At 42.2% G+C, this 14,553-nt stretch overlaps 1 long non-coding RNA gene across 7 annotated transcripts in view; it reads right to left on the bottom strand.

Moving 5' to 3' along the window:
• Positions 1–3,750: 3,750 nt before the first annotated feature.
• The window catches only part of LOC130142440 (uncharacterized), a 30,595-nt gene continuing 19,792 nt past the window's right edge, over positions 3,751–14,553 (bottom strand). For 3 of the 7 annotated variants that reach the window (XR_008819410.1, XR_008819409.1, XR_008819401.1), the window contains exon 3: positions 3,751–14,514. This is a non-coding gene — a long non-coding RNA (uncharacterized LOC130142440). The remainder of the gene's footprint in view (positions 14,515–14,553) is intronic. The other 4 variants (XR_008819408.1, XR_008819403.1, XR_008819405.1 and 1 more) reach the window with 4 other exon arrangements.

Raw genomic sequence — 14,553 nt, 5'->3', positions numbered from 1 at the left:
ACATGTTACTATTTCCATTTCTTTTGTTTTGAACGAAATCTCTTTGTCTTGATCACATCTTGTGCTGGGGAGAAGAAACAATAGGAATTGTGCTGTGCGAGCTGGGTGTTAGCACCCTAATTTTGAGGTTACTTTAAATGCTGTTTGTTGCAAAGTTGAAATAAATACTGCAGGCTTATTTAAGCCTCAGTACTCGGCATGTAAATCGTAAATCTTTTGGGTTGAGGATCTAAACAAAAGAGCTTTCAAACTGGATATTATTACCCCAAAGATGGAATCTACTTGACGAGCTTGCATAGCTTACAAGTTATCTCTGGTCATTTAGCCGAGCTAATGAAAGTGTCGATAACGTATTACACAGTTGAGTCGCTGTTTTCTTTGATACATCTTAGACATTGTCAGGGTCTAATGTGTTTGTATATTCTGAACACTTCAGTCGCTGTCAGTCACTGAGGTACTGTAGCACTTGCTAAAGCAAGTCACTTTTTTCTTTTCTTTTTTGACTTGGAACAACTACTCTGACCGGAACAGGAATGGGCTCCTCCATGGGAGGTAGTTCCTTAGTCCAGTCAGCAGAAGGGGCTGGGGTTAGCTCCAGCGTAACACTTCAGTGACTTGGAGCTCCATCACAGAAACGCATTGTAGGTGTTGCGGTGTTGAGGCACTCCCGCAGCAGTTCTCCTTGCAAGCGAGGGAAGGGTTGTGCTCCTGTTCCTGCCTTTGGCAGCCATTTCAGCTGCAGCTGTGCCCTTCACGCTCCAGCATTGTTGATGCTACGGGAGCAGGCCCTGACCCACGCTGGAGGTGGCAGAGGTGAACTACCCTCTGACGTACCTTCACAGAGACAGCAGGTGTCACTTACAGCTGCGTATAAACCTGCTACTACCTCGAGTGCTGGAATTGTATCTTCATAAGTGACTGAGATGTGTGGTGTACTTTGCTCTGCTGTCAGTTGGGGATGGTGTCTGGCACCCTGAGTTGACACATTTAAAGCCCTTGAACAAAACCTGAGTGACCTTGAAGGGAGCTGCAGCTGCTCTGCAACCTCAGTCTTGAATTCTGCCACTGTAGTCGCACACCTTTGGCACCGAGGGGGTGATTGTACTTTAGTGTCAATTGTCCCGATAAGTTTGAGCCTGTACACAACTGAGCTGGCTTTGGTCCTGTGGGCTTTAACGTCCTGACTGTCTTAGTGGCTTTACCATAGCAGTGGAGTGAGTTGTGTGCTTGAGTGTTGACTTCCTAAAACCCATCTACGCAGCAGTTTGTCTAGTAGACTTCCTGGTACCTGGCTGAAGAGCTTGAACAGTGGGAATCTGCTGTGTAAGCTCCCCAACAGCTGGGTCATGTGTAAGAACATAAAAGTCTTCTGCTTGTGGTCAGCAGATGCTTGATACTACATTTCAAATGTTCAAGGCACTTCTTATGCGCAAAGGCTGGTATAATTTTAGAGTAAGCTTAAAAGCAGGTATGGTTATGGCAAGCAATTGTAGTAAAGTTGTCTTCGTTGCACAGGTGCTGTGCATCTGTCTGCTCTGTCTCTGGATGGGTGGTGGAGGGGAGCGCTGCCCACAGACTGCCGAGAGCACCTGGTTGTGGGTATACAGGTTAGGAATTTCATTTGGAAGGGCAAAACTGTTCCTTCCACAGCGAACTTCATACTGACACGTAAACGTAGGCCTTACTGCAATAAGTTATCTGTCTTCTGTTACAAACAGGAAATTTTCCCAGGATGCAGATGGTAAGGTTCTCAAGTATTAATACAAGCTATGCACAACTTGATGATGAGGTTTTGTGCATTGGACTCAAGAAGCAGGTCACCCTGTGGTTACCCCAGCAGCACCGGAATAAGTATCCTGCACCATAAAATAAAATAATCTGTTAGGGAACCAACAGTAATATGCTACTCTCCTTGTATATTTTCAAAGCAGGTATTTTTTGCTGGTACTTAGTTCGATATGCTAGTATCTAGTTTGCTAGACTTTCTGTTGAAGGGCAAAGATACATTTCTGGTGTTTGAGAATGTTCCCTCCACCCCCCAAAAAGAAGTAACAGGACGTGACGCCATCCTTGTAAAGGCAGTACAGTTTTGTGTTGAATAAAAAAATGTTTTGTTAATCGTGGTCTTAGAACTTCATGTATAAGTTCAGTTACAAACCAGCATAAATACTTTGTTCTACCAGCACCATCTGTCTTTCTTTCCTTTAAAGAAAGGAAATGCCGCTGTCTCGAGCGTTGGTGGACTTGCTCGAGAAATGGCTTTCCAGTGAATTTTCGAAGTTGTTACTAGCCCTTTTACAACTGATTCATGGCTTGCTTTCCATGTCTTTCATTGCAGTGGTTTAAGCTTCAGGATTTTCTTTGAGCTTCATTCGGATGTAATATAAGCAGATTTTTTTTCTTAAGAGTACAAAAGTTTACTTTTCTTTGAACGGGCAAGTGTTCTACACGGTAAAACAACCTGGCACAGCTGCCTGCCTTGTTTGCTCTGAATTGAAGACCCCTCTCCCGTGTTTGCTTGTGGCAGTCAGTGCCCTTCTTTGGCTGTTGAAACGCTGCCTTCGGGGTGAGAGCAGGCGCTTGGGTCCCAGATCCTGCGGAACCGCAGGGGCCGTGGTGCTGCTTCTGAAACGTCTGGGGCTGCAGCATTGTGCATGGCTGGGGGGGCTGCTGCCGGGGGTGCAGTATGAGGGGGTTGGGTTTTCCACTTCCAAGGGAAAGCCGTTGCTCCAGCGTGTCCCGTCTAGCTGTTGGTTAGGCTCCTTCGCATCTTGGGCATTTGAAACCGCTCTCTGTGCCCTGAGCTCCAGCCTCTACTGTAGATTTCTCCTGTTACTGGCCTGCTCTCGAATACCCCCTACTTCAGTGGGGTTTTTCCCTGTAAGGATTATGTTTTAAGTGTAATTCCAGGAACCGGGCAAGGAGCTGGCAGGAGACTTTGCTTCCTAGGTATTCTTGGACAGTATATGAGAACTTCACAGCCTTAACAACCCTTGGAATCTACGCCGCTCGGTGCTCTGGTTATCCCTGCCTTTCAAAAAACGTGAAACCATTCTCCAACCATGCTGCATTTGCTGGCTGAAAGCAAGTGCCAGCCCCTGTAAGAGAAAAAAAAAGGTAAATTCCCACAGATAGCGTCACCGTGAACCTCGCTACCGGGCAGCAGGGCTTTCATTTCAGTGTTAGCACAGTGTAATACGCTAATGTGCTCGTTTGTGTGAGCCCTTCTAAGCTGAAGCCTAGGTGTCCAGACTTCAGCAGGGGGTCAGTGCAGTGTCCACGCGCTCAAAGGATGCTTCTGTTAGCTACCGCTAGCTGTTGAGTTTTCTTCAAGTGGATAGAAGAATATTACGTTGCCTCTTAACGCCTCATTGATTCTCATTTCAGCTCCCAAGATAATGTCTGGAGTATAAATGCAAACTCCTAGTAGTTAAAAAGCACGTGTGTTGTGGCTGACTCTTAGCTGAATTCATAATTCTCCAGTTGAAAGTTTAAGACTCCAACCACTGATTACACATGAAAACAGTGAAAACAACTACATGTGACTGTTAGCACTGCAGAATAGCTCCTATTAGCACACCAGGAATGCACTTGTGTGACTGACTTTACTCACCTGATACAGATACTAAACCCTGTGTTCCATCTTTCCTGGTCACAAGGAAATAGAGCAAGCGGTAAAAAGTAGGAATCGCTGCCACGTGATCTGTTGATGAATCATTTCAAACAAAAAAGCAATTTTAAACAAAAAAAGTTTTAAGAGCTGTACCCACCGGCCACCTCTACAAAGCACTGAAATGGTTTAATTAAATTAATAAAAAAAGGTGGTAGTCCCTGAATGTTGCGTAGTGGGAGAAGTTTGTTTACACAGCCTGAACATAACTCCATAGGATGGGAGGGGAGGCGGGGGTGAGATGGGAGTGTCGGAATTTAAAGCAGTGTTCTAAGTATGCAAAATGTTTACTATGTATGTAAATGGGATTCTTATTAGTGACAGATCATGTGCAGATTGACAATATTTCAATTTATTTTTGAATGGCAATATAGATTGTCAAGGTTGTGTATAATTATAATAAATATATAAACTGCTACTTGAACCATAAATGACCACCCAAGACCTCATTTTTACACCGGTGCTCTTAAAAGATGCTCGGAAGCCACGGATCGATTCAACGTGTGTTTGCCCAAAAGACCCCTGGTAAGGAATAAGTGGGTTTGGTGGCTCACCCTGTCCTGCTGGCGGTGGCAGGGCTGGCTTCTCATGCTTCTCCATCCCAGGCATCTGCAGTCTCTCTCCTGCTGACACATGGCACCGGGTGAATTACCTGTGACGGCTCCACCTGCCGCAGCCCAAACACGGTACGGGTTTGCCTTGGGGGAACTCCACTTGTTTTCACACCTGCAGTCACATTTGTCCATCTGGATAAGCACACATTGCCAAATTTAAAGTAATTCCTCTCACAAATTAGTTATTGCAACATACAAACGCGTTCAAAGTAGATTTCCTGGCATCTTGAACTGCTTGGGGAAGCTGCTGGCTTTGGGCATTGCTGGTGCTTGGAGAAGATAGCGAAGCGCAGCAGTAAAGCAGCTGTCCGTGGACTTGCTCCAGGAGTTCCTTCATGTCTCAGCAGCGCAATGGGATTCCCTCCAGCCTCCACCGGTACGCGAGGGCCGTAGACCATCTGCATAACCATATCAAACTGCAACATGGCTCAGCATGTCCATATCCGGCTTCCTCAATGCGCTTTAAAAAGCTTCACAAAGTCTGCATTTCTTCCAGCCTTTGCACACCTGGATCTCAATCAAGTCTAATGAAGTATTTAAACTATACCATTAATTTCACAGGCAAGGTTTGGGATTTAGGGGTGGGGAAAGGTCCTGCCAATAAAAAAAATACATACACGCCTATATGCACGTATATACATCTATATGTGCACATGTAAAGCTGTACAATCTGAAAATGAACTCCATGTGTCAGTATAGGGGAAAATACTGCCCCTGACCTACGTTGCCATCTGAGCATCTCTGATTGCTACATCAGCCGGTTCACGCTCCAGTATTTACCAGCTGTGCAAGGACACTCACCCTCAAGAAACTTACTGCACTGTTCCGCTGCAAATGAGGAAAACCAATTATTCCAGCAAAATTAAGTGAACCTGAAAAGTTTAAGGTAGCCAGCTGAAACTCTTAAAAGAATTAAAGACATAGCCATGATGTCATACTAACGGTATTTGCATCAAAACACTGAAACACATTTGGTAGATTTCACATTTTGTCTCAAATCTGGCATTGTGACGTCCTCACGCTATCCCAACAGGCAGGTGCAGTGCAGTTTCAGGCAGAAAAGAGCCGCTTGCGGAATAAAAACAATCTACTCCCAGGGACCATGTTTGTCACTGAGCTGAAACAAGAGTGTCCCAGTGATGGTTACCATGACTGCAAGTAAATAATATCCTTTACTTTCTCAGATTAACCCTGTCTTACCTTCTTTATTCTCCCTACAAATATGTGTGCTCTTCCTTTTGTAAGAAGTTACTTGGATTTGTCAATATTGCTGAAGCACTTTCAATCACAAAGGGCACTTTCTATAGCGAATACAGCATTTAAAAACTACAAGTCAAGAATATTTTACTTGCAAATTTCTCCAGAATGTACTTGAACATATACATATATTCAAGGAGACGTACCTGGTGGGAGAAGATTCAGCAGAGAAAGAAAATACTCCACTACCCGTTGGACACAACTAACAGCTCCCCAAAACACAGCAAATCAGATGTGAGAGCTCTGGAGATCCCGGTTTCTCTCTCGTATGTTTTTTCTCTGAGCACTGAACTTGGATAACTCTTCAGTAGAAATGTATTCTCAGCCAAGACAGCAGAAAAAGAAAAGGTAAGAAACCCTGCCTGCCCTACCGCGCATCCCCGACGCTGCCGCCTTCACGTGCCTGCCTCCGTGGCTCCTGTTGGCACTAGCGGGCAATAGAAGCACCCGGAATTGTGTCACCAGTGGTTCTGTCTCCCAAGGCTACATTTTATACAAGCATATTTTGAATCCAGCTGGGAAATAAAGAAAAACACACCATCTGACCAAAAGGATTTTTAGAAGTACTAGATTATGGACGTGGGTTCCTAAATAACTTCACAACCGTACGTCCTTTCTGTTGCCACCTCTTGCCTGAGCACTCACCAAACAGCAGTTTCTTTGCCCTAATTTATGTGCTACAGTAATAATATTAAACCCAGAAGTTTAAAGAAGAGGAATTAAAGCAATAGACCACACCAGCCTGGCAATTTTCAAGGACAATAGTCTAACTCCACAGCAGTTCCATGTCTCCCTTCAGAGGAAGGCATTACGAGCAATTAACCAGCCACAGAAAAGACAAAATCCCCCAGCTATCAGAAGACTCAGATTTTACAAGATCAGGCCTGTAAATATGCTGGGGCTTCCCACAGCAGGGGTAGCAGTAGCAGGACACCCAGGAACAAACACTGCAGTGGAATTTGCTCCACAAGGGCCAGCAGTTCCCGAAGTTTGGCCTGTGCAAACATTTCCCCCGACGCCCCAGACCCTCATGTGCTGAGGAGGATAAAGTAAGGCCATGAGCTTTCTCCAAGAAGCACCCACAAAAACAAGAAAGACAGGGGCACTGGGCTCAGTTTAACACAAGTATTTTATGCTTTTGGGTCAGCAGCTATTCTGTCTGTAACGTGAACACCAGTTTCTAAGGAAGGTGGTGGCAGGGACATTTGTTTGCCTGTTTTAAGGTGCCTTGAAGACTTTCACCTTGAATTTAACCTTGAACTTGAGACAATTTAGTCTTGAATTTCAGACTGTAGCCATCCTCAACACCAGGAAGGCAAGGCACCTGCATAAAAATCCTAGGCCAGAGCTTCTGAGTTCCTTCTGTAGAGCACGGCAGCAGCCAGCACAAGAGCTACTCTTGGAAACTAAAATGATAAGGCAAGTTCACAAACACCTGATAAAACTGAACAGGCTGGCATCTCTGGGCTTCGATTTACAGTAAATTTAAATTTACAGTGGAGGAAGTATTCCGTGTCAAACAGAAAAAGGCAGAGAGCCCGTAAGAAATACACCTGCTCCCTTCCCCACAAAGAGCTGCAGTTCCTGTCCAGGCAACCCACCACATCCAGGCACATGTGTAGTTACTCCTTTGCTTGCTGTAATGAAAAAAAACAAAAAAACCCAAACCCAAACCAACAACGTTTTCCTCTAGAGAACTGCTTCCATAAAGAAACACAGGACTTTCTCGCAGGTAACGAGTGATAGGACAAGAGGAAACTGCCTCAAAGTTGTGCCAGGGGAGGTTTAGCTCAGGAAAAAATTCTTCACCGGGAAGGTTGTGAAGCACTGGAATGGGCTGCCCAAGGAAGCTTTATTTCCTCAGTGACAGCAGGAGCTTGAATTCAAGTAAAATCCAAACTCCCTCCTCTTATGAAAGCGCTATTCCTAAACAATCTCTCATTTACAAAAGACCTTCAGTGACTTCTCTCTCCAGCATTTTCATAATTCTACTTTTGACCAGCACTGTTGACCCAAACAACCTTCAATTCCCCAGAAAAGAGCCAGAGGCAAGAGGATATTCTACTTATTTGACAAACACGTTTGGAGAAAGAAACAAAAATAAAAATGCCAAACAAAACCCCAAACCTCAAAGACTTAAAAACTTAAAGAAGCAAAGGGTGGAGCAGGAAAATACAAAGTCCCAGCATTTACAAGCAGAGAAATAAATACCTAGAAACAAAAGTACAGTACATTTTCCTCTCTTTTGAGTATAAAACCAAAAAGGAGAGTAAATGCAAATTTCTATTTGTCTCAAACACTTTCAGTAAGTCAACAGATAAAATGTAATAAACCAACCCCATTTCTACTTACACTTTCCGGAACAGGACCACACATTAAAATCAAGTAGAAGATATGACCGAAGAGAGTCTAAGACCTCTGAACACGCTCCATATAGGCAGCCAAAACTACTGCAATTACCAGAGAAAAGGCTTTCAGAAAAAGTTTGCAGACACTGCAGATAACTCCACACATGCAGAATTAGGTAGGAGCAAAGAGGACTTTTCATAGCTCAGTATGTTTTCCAAACAACTTTTTTAATACACTGATTTAAATAAGAAAACACAGAAACACATTTTTCCTAACTTTCCTTACCTAAACCTTGTAGAACTACCTCAGAGGGAGCTAACATCTGCTGCTTCTTGTGACTTCCTAAATTCTTCTCAGGTTTTTCCCAGTAGGTAATGGCTTTACAGATGTGTAAATAAATGCGTAAATATCCTTCCAAATGAAAAAGAACCCAAACATGCAGTTTGACTTCCAGATCAACGAGGCTGTTACGTAGCCAACAATTGCCAAAGAGGAGCTTTGTAGTTACAAGGCACATAAATCTGACATGGAGGTCACTGACCAGTTCTGCGAAGATTTACCATGATCCTCACCTGAACACAGTGCGATTAATCCTACCAATGTAAGAAGCGCTGCTTGCGACAAACGGAGCGGAGCACAGGTATGACTCTCCACCAGATCTGAGCCTAGGACTCCGATGAAGAGGTGTCGTGCAGCTTGCTGCCCTGGCTTTCCAGAACAGAACTGGATTTTAGGGCTTTGTATGCCAACGTCCCTCACTTCAGTCCCAACACAGCTTTTGGCCTTCAGTTCTGAGCCCCTTCCTAGGTAGGCACCTGCGCTCTGAGCTCTCTTTTCAGGCGTTAGGAACAAATGGGTATACGTGAAAATATGGATTCTGTCTTTTCTTATGTCTCGCGCAGGTAACAGTTGGTCAAGTCCCAGCAGACGCTTCAGAAAGAGGCAGATGTTAGTCACTCATCAGTTTAGGCACAGGCACGAGAACTGCAGCCATTAATATTTCTGTTCTTCAGACAGTCAGAGAAATATCATTCGCTCCATGAATAAGGCAGTCTTTGAACTCAGTGGAGTCATCTCAAATAAAACACATCAGAAGCAAAACACAAAACGTTTGACTTGGGAAGCTTCGTCCCTCAAAAACCTTCAAGTGACGCTGCACAGGAGATACAAGCCCAACCCTGCAATTTTTTCTCTTCCACACAGACCTTTCTGTCTATACAGGTGTTTTTAAAGGACAGAGAATGTTATTGGACTGGTTTTGCCACCAAAAAGGCAAGCTGAAGTTGGCTATAAGATTAAAAAAAAAAAAAAACCAACAAACAAAAACCAAACAAAAAACCAAACCCCAAACAATAAAAAAATTGTTTTCAGCTAAGATCTCCAAACTTGTCTACCGGAGCTTGTTTTCCATTCGTGCAATGGAAGCACAGATTTCCTACCCTGCAGTTCCAGCTGCCAGGACGCTCCCCATCGCAGTTTCCAGGGGAAGGCACCGCTCCAGGACGGAGGCACAGGCACGCTGCGTCTTCTCCACCCGCTCTGACTTCAGCCCTGAGCTAGCGATGGGGCTGCTCCAGCTCCGCCGGCCCCAGACAGTGCTGCGTCCGCACAGCCGAGGCTGGGGATCTGCCAACCAAACGGCACTGTGTCGGGAGATTTAGTTCCTTTCTAAATTAGGCAGAATCGGTGGGTTTAGAAATCACAGCTTTCCATTTCGAAACCCAAAAGTCCACATTAAGACTTCAGATATTCAACAGGGATTTTATTTGACCTGGTCTATCACGGGAAAGTTCCATTTTCTTCCATATTACAGGAAGTACGAAATACATATTTATAAATATAATTTGACAGGTAGAAGTAGAAAATGTATCTAAATTCACTGACTTGCCATGACTATGGAAATTTTTAAAATAATTTTCCTACAACTTTAAATGTCAGAAATACAGTATTTGCATTCGCCTTTGCTCACAAGGAAATAAACAACCACAGTCCAATTTGCTAAATTACCATGACAGTGCTTTTTCAAGACAAATTAACCAAACTCAGACAACAGAAACTGATTTTTCAATTAACTTCTTGCTACACCATCTTGGTGATATAACAAGCCATTAGAGAAGTATTTTGTCTTGCTTTCCTTTAGTATCATGTCAGGAAAAACACCACAACCACCCGTTTGCCACAAAAAGGGCACTGAGAAATGTCATTTGTCTTAATTTGCTAAACTGCTGATATAAATCCTGTGTAAACAACTGGACAAATGCATAAATTACATTTACTATGCTCGGGTGACATTTTGTTTTTATGGATAATATCAATAAACTGATTTTCAAAGCCAAAGGGGCAGACATGTGCCCTGATGGTGACATATGAACTGAAAAAGAGGAAAAAGATATATTAGTATTTCAGTCAGGCATACTACAATGTAATTGACATTTTGTTAAGGAAGCTTTTAGATCTTATACTACATCCTTAATTATGCTCTTCTAATCTACCTGAATGACCTTAGCAGATAGCACTACCCAAGGGATTCAGCTTCTTTGCAAATCCAGCTGCTCGCTTGGTAACTAAGTGCTAGTTACAACCAGAAATTTATAAAAATAGTTTCAAAGGCAGTCAATCAGAATTTCTGACATAACAGCCTAGGGAAATACCAAATAGATTTTTATTTAAATTGGGTTTTAGCTGTAGGTATCCAAATAGGAGTGTTGCTGCACAGAAAAATCTGTTTTCTAATTTTAAATTTGTATCGCTTTACAAGGCAGAACACCACTCGTAAAGGGACACAATGCAAGCGCTAACCCAGTATCTGCACTGATTTGAAACTCCTTCATCTGTGTTGTGATAATATTATTTTCACTTTGGTGTGAGGAATTCTTTTCATTGATAAAAGCAAGGTTTGTGAAGACTTTAATTAAATTGTGATGAATTTAATGATAATTCTAGACAAAGCTAGGTCTTAAGAAACAGTTCAAATACTGAGACCACCCTTTCTCACAAAATTTATTTTGACTTTCAAAAGTTTGCTCTATTAGGAACTATCATTTAGGGGTCACAAGTGCTGTACAATCAAAAGAATCACAGAAAATTTAGAGGTTATCAAGTCAACTTAAGGGCATCAAGACAAAAATAAAAAAGGTATACTTGTCCTAGCAAGTGTGTGTTCTGCTTCTCTTGAAAATGACAGACTTCATAATCTCAGGAGATATACTGAGGATGTATTTGCAGGTTCACAGAGAACGCAGACAAAAAACAACCAACCAACCAACCAACGAAAGGCTTTTAATGATGTTTTCTTGTTAAATGGATTTTATAGCTGCGACAAATTTTCAATCTGGCTGTGAACAAGTCTCCTTTTTGGCAAGAACTATGTAGACCAAATTCTGCAGGGAAAATATCAATATGCACATGCAAAACACCGAGCACTGTTGAACCTAGAACCCATCTAGTATCTGTTCTTTACTGTTGTACAGTTAAAGACTAGAAATGTCGTCTCATTTTCAAAAGATATGCAGATATACACGTAAGGCATTTGATTGCCATTGAGAAGTTTGATGAACAAGGAAGAAAGGGGAAACACTACCACACTGTAAATCACAACTAACAATAATTGCTTTTGCAATTGTGTTTGCTCTACAGTGATGACACCAAGATCATTCCATAGTCGATGTATCTATCACATACAGATATCCTCTGATGTACGGAGTTATAAAGAAGGCTGCAAACCGGTAAGTTTGGTCAAGAGCAGGGAAGTCAAATCAGGAATAGATGACTTCCAAATACAGAAGACTAACATACTGAAAGGCCGATGAAGAACATACAGCGAACTTCCAGAGAAGACAATATAAAAGCTGCTTTCACGCTGATTCATGTCCCGCTTAAGAACACGGCGCTATCTGGTATGATGTTCCATACAGCAACAAATATGGCAGACTCTTACAACCAAGGCATCAGCTAAATCATCAAAACATTATCAACGACCTCATTGTTTCCGTAACAATATAGGCATGATGTCAGCCTGGCTCTAGCGGTACATCAGTGAGTAACCTCACACTTGGTATCTACAGAGAACAGGACTCAAATATACCATATGAAGTTACAAATACCGTAACGTCACTAAGACGTACAAAAGATACAAGGTGAAAAAAGCTCATGCTGGCATAAATGGTGAAATTCCATTGAGTTAATCTCACCGGACTACCAAATGCTGGCACTGGAGTCCAACACAATTAGCAAAAACAGAATAGCCACCTGGCTGTGACAGCATTTATATAAGCAACATCATATTCCTGTAACATAGACTGCGGGACATTGCTGCCGGGCCAGTAACTTGATAGGAGAGTTCAAAGTTGGAATGCCCATAAAAATGTATTCGACATTGAAACAAAGCCTTATGACATACCAAGGATTTTACTCAAACCAGAATATATTTAATAACTAGTAATTTAGAAAGAATCATTCTTAGCACAAACTATTTTTCTTCCACTTACATTAGAAATAACGCCACCCACACTCCTCGGCTAAGGAGGAAGCACATCAATTTTACAGATGAGTAAACTAAATCACATGGCTGACAAGTTTGACTTGCTTCTTAAAGATACGGATTTAAATAAAAAAATACCCTTCTCTGAAATAGGTGGATTTTTCACTAGCATAAGAATATTTCTCATAGATGAGAAAATAATTTTTTTCTAGATTGGCATGACAGTGGCAGGGTCAGTTACAGGATGAAGAAGTTTTCAGTTTATTTTTCTGTCTGAAACAGACGTTCCCTCTGAAGAACTCACCATCAGACAGAGGAATGAGAATCGCAGCCCTTTCCTGTGTGAGGTAAAGCATCAAAAATTACACAGGTCTTAAGATACTTGTTCAACTCCCAGTCTCTCACAACTCAAACATTCTGACATTTAAATTCATGTATTTACTCTGAGCATGTTTCAGAGAGAAATGTCATTCTCCTGAGCAGCCACGTGTGATATCTGAAGCGGGGAAAGGTTTTTTTGAAAAAAATAAGCTTAGGCTGCTGAAAGGAAAAACAGAGGGTGTAACGCACTGTAGCAACACCATTGTTTGTCAGCCTTGAGCAATAAAGTATCATGGGCATAAACAGGCCATGGAAAGTTCTCAAGGAAAACCAGTCTGGTCTCTTAATGGTAGGGCAGAGTATCAGGGAGGAGAACCAAGAGCTCAATAATTAAAGCTGGGCATAGGATTTTCTTTAAGAAAGCTAAGCCTACATACTGCGTTGTGTACCTCCAAAACTCAACCACACTGTAAAGAGACCCCTTCCAACTTTAAACTGCCTTCTTCAAGTACCACTGCAGCCACAGCAGCACAGTGCTCAACACAGGCTTATTAATCCCCAAACACAGGCCCAAGCTCAGGCTTAAGTAAAAAGTGGGCACACATTGTTGTAAAAGAAGTGGTGCAATATGTGAAGCCAAAGTATTCCTGAGACTGGAACATGCAGGAAAAAAAACCCTATCGGACAGTATGTGAATTTTACTGGTGAAAGAAGTCCGTTATTCTGTTTTTCCTCCTATTTGCTATGAGTAAGGCTATTTATTATTGAGCTGGAAACCTCACAGAAGCAACGCACCTTCACAGGTTTTGAAAATTTTAACCCCCAACCTGGGAATCAACTTGAACCTTTGTACAAAGCAATACAATTTACCTAATTTCAGGGGAACTTCAGCTGCTTATGTTTAGAGATGAAAATAGTCTATTACAGTTTCTGCCCTTGGAAAGCGCTGCCCCGATTGCTTCAGAGGAGTTGCAGGGTTTAAGCAGGCACTTCAAATTTATTTTCAGTCAAGACAGTGGAAAATAACCACATTCATCTAGTTGGTGATCAGTTCTATTGCTAAAACCGAGAGAAATCTTACTCTTTTTTTTTGCTAAGCCCCTCTTATCTTAGAGGAAGCTGAGGATGAAGCTGAGACCCTGCTTTAGCGGTGGGTTGGACTAGATGATCTCCAGAGGTCCCTTCCAACCCTGGCCATTCTGTGATACTGTGACGTTATAGCTGGGCAAGCCTCTGCAGTTGCATGAATGTCACCGGTAGTTTTGGATCCCAGGAATACAGCGATGGTCACTTAGATCATTTACTCACTCAGAGAACTTCTGCACTTCATATGACAAAAGGTAATACCTGATGGCTCACTGGATGATCATCAATATTCACAATATAAATAAATATACCTAATTACACTATGCTGCATAGGGCAGGCACATATGTTTCCTCCTACAATTTGGTTAGCTTTACTGCTAGGATGAAGCATAAAGACAGGGGTAAATCCATTAATTCTCTTTTGCTAGAAGAGCATAATAAACACTACATTTTATAAAGGCAGGTTAACTCTTTGTTACCCATGACATCTTAAAAGTATCTATACTTAATAAGCTGTATTTGTTTTTAACTTTTAAAGACTGCTCAGATACGAATGCTCCATTTATTATCAAAAGCATTGCTTACTATGATCCTGTCTTCCTGCATGGAGGCATTAAAGTGCAGTTCAAAATCCAGTTGTTTCCTGTTCGGTGGTCTTTTTGGATTTTATGAAACAGATGCAAACTTCATCTGCTCACAGTAAGCTCAGCGTACAGGTAAGCGCAAAGATCCGAGTTCTGAAAACAGATATAAGGACAAATGCTAATTAGAAAAAG

Source organism: Falco biarmicus, chromosome 1, assembly GCF_023638135.1.
Source record: "Falco biarmicus isolate bFalBia1 chromosome 1, bFalBia1.pri, whole genome shotgun sequence".
NCBI classification, from domain to species: Eukaryota; Metazoa; Chordata; class Aves; order Falconiformes; family Falconidae; genus Falco; species Falco biarmicus.
The sequence above is the reverse complement of the archived record's forward strand: the minus strand, read 5'-3'. Positions and strand labels throughout refer to the sequence as shown.